Here is a 2,922-nt window from a genome sequence, read left to right on the forward strand (position 1 = left end):
GCGGGATGGGCTCCCCTTCATCCCCATCCCCTGGCAGGGACAGGGATTTATCCACCCCCCAGCCAATTCCCGCTGGGTTTCACCCTGCGCTCGGTGGCACGGGATGCGCTGGAGCAGGGATGCAGCACAAAATCACTCGGGCTATATAGAGGAGGCCAGACTTGCTGGGACAGCAATATCTTTTATTAGCCCCACCATAAAAGCCGCAAGAGCTGGTGAGAGCTGACAGGCCCTTCTCCCGGGGACGAATCCTGCCCCGGCAGGGAAACAGTCCCCAGCTGCATGGTTGCATGAAGGGGCTCTGCAAAGCCGGCGACGCCGGGTTTTCCTGCAGTGGGGAGCGTTTGCAGAGCTGCGGGGCCGGGGGGTCGGGGGTCCCGCACCCCTCCCTGGTGCTGGGGATGCTCCCGTGGGCTCTGCCCTCGCTCCAGGGTACCCATCCAGGAGAGCTGGGATGCTGCAGCCTCCCTCCCCCACTCCCTCACCCCAACTGTTTGGCAAAAGTGATTATATATTTTTTTTTTTCCTCCAGCGAAACCCAAAAATAGATTGATGGGAAGCGGCTGGGGGCTGGGTTGCCATTAGCATGCAAAATGGGGCTATTTGTCTTCCCCGCAGCTGGTTTCTGCTCTGAGGTTTGGAGTGTGGAAACCTGGCAGGGGCTGGCAGCGGGAGGCAGGACTGGCTGCTGGGAGGGGGCTGCGGGATGGGGACAGCCCCCAAAACGGCCCAGGGCCCTTCGCACCCCTCTCGCTCCCCCTTGCTCTTGTCATCTGTGACCCCGAGGCTCTCCCGAGGGACGAGGACCCTTTGCTTCTCCGTTACAGCTGGGCACGGATCTCAGGGTCGCCTGGAGACTTTGCGGAGCGGCACCGGTGTGGGTGTGCGAGAGAAACCTGCCCGGTGCTGCCGTCTGGGGAAACTGAGGCAGGAGCCCCTGGGATATCCTCGGGTCCCCTGGGAGGATGGATGGTGCAGGCAGAGGGGCTGCTGCTCTGCCCAGCCCTGAGGGGCCGGATTCCTGCATCCCATAGGGCCGGATCCCTGCACCCCCAGGAGCTGGACCTGTGCCCCCCGTCCCCACGGGATGCCTCGGCCCCTTGGCATGGCCGTCCCTGCTGCTGCCACGCGGCAAAGCCGGGGCTGAGAGACCCCTGGGCTGGCAAAGCGATGAGCACAAAAACCGTCTTGTGCTCACAGAGATAATTTGTCTTGGAAATCGTTAGCGGGTGGGAAGCGGAGGGGAGCGGGGGGAAAGCAAGGCTCGTGCGTCACAGCCCTGCAAGGAAGGGCTGGGGAGGGACGAAGGCGAGCAGCACCGGGGGCTTCGTGCAACTCCGGGCCCTGCTGCGACGTTCCCAGCCCCTTTTGCCCCATTTTTCCCCCCATTTCGGCTGGAGGTTACTAAATACGGGGTGTTGGCTTCGCTCCCCAGCAGAGACGTTCACCTCCTGCGGCCATTCCAAGCCATCCTCAGTAGCTACTTGTTTCCTAATAATAATAATAGCTATACATTTTAAATACCGTGATAGCAGAGCTTCAGCATCCCCATCATCCCCATCATCCCCACCACCTCCATCATCACCATCATCCTCATCATCCTCATCAGGCCCCGCTGCAGGCAGAGCCCCATCAGACCGCAGCACCGCCGGCTTTAAATGAACGGCGCACCATCTGCTCCGCTAATTGCAAATGCAAAAGGAGAGGGATCGAGTTTATAATTCACCAGCACAAAGACCCCGCTTGTTTAATGCCCGCGCAGGCTTTTTGCAGGGCGCGGCGTGGATGAGCGGGGGTTTTCTCGGTTATTAGAGGGAAATTAGGAGGGAAATGGGTGCTGCAGGGGCTGGTGCACCTGGGGGTGTCCGTCTGCGCAGGGATGTCTGAGAAGGGCATTGAGGTGCTGGAGTGTGTCCAGAGAAGGGCGACGGAGCTGGTGAGGGGTCTGGAGCACAAGTCTGATGAGGAGCGGCTGAGGGAACTGGGGTTGTTCAGTCTGGAGAAGAGGAGGCTGAGGGGAGACCTCATCGCTCTCTACAACTGCCTGAAAGGGGGTTGTGGTGAGGTGGGTGTTGGTCTCTTCTCCCAAGTGACAAGCGACAGGACAAGAGGAAACGGCCTCAAGTTGCGCCAGGGGAGGTTTAGGCTGGATATTAGGAAAAATGTCTTTCCTGAGAGAGTGGTGAAGCACTGGCAGAGGCTGCCCAGGGAGGTGGTGGAGTCACCATCCCTGGAGGGGTTCAAGGAACGTGTGGACGTGGCACTGCGGGACATGGTTTAGTGGGCATGGTGGGGTTGGGGTGGTGGTTGGACTTGATGGTCTGACAGGTCTTTTCCAACCTTAATGGTTCTGTGACTCTGGGGGAGCGCGTCCGTGTGCGTGACAGCACGTGTGCAGCCCCGCGTGTGGCTTTGCCCGGGCGAGGGCTGTGTAAACGCACGCGCGGGGTTGCCGGGGTGCACAGAGGGGCTCCTTCCACGCGTGGGGGGGGGGTGGAGCCGGGAGCGGTGTGCGCAGGAGGTGCGGGGGGAGAGGCGTCTTCACACGGGGAGCGGGAGATGCCCGTCCGGGCGCGTTGGTGTGTGGAGACTGTGTGCGTGTGTGCTGCTGTGCGGGCGTGCACGGGCAGCTGCGGCGGAGCGCGAGGACACGCGCGCCCCGGACACGCGTGTGCGTGCAGAAGAGACCGCACACGTGGGCGCCGGCAGGTGCCGGCAGCTGTGCGCATGCGCGCTCAGCTCACGCCTTGCCCCGCCCCGGCTTGGGACCGCCGCGGCGCCAGGGGGCGCGCTGCTCCCCCCGCGGGAGAGGAAGTGCCGCGCTGCCCTCCTGGGTAGCCCCGCCCCGTGGCACCGCCTGCTCTCGCCGCCGCTTCCGCCACCGCCGCCGCCGCTCTCCCGACGGGTTCAGCGGCCCCGGTC

Source organism: Gavia stellata, chromosome 20, assembly GCF_030936135.1.
Source record: "Gavia stellata isolate bGavSte3 chromosome 20, bGavSte3.hap2, whole genome shotgun sequence".
Lineage (NCBI taxonomy): Eukaryota > Metazoa > Chordata > Aves > Gaviiformes > Gaviidae > Gavia > Gavia stellata.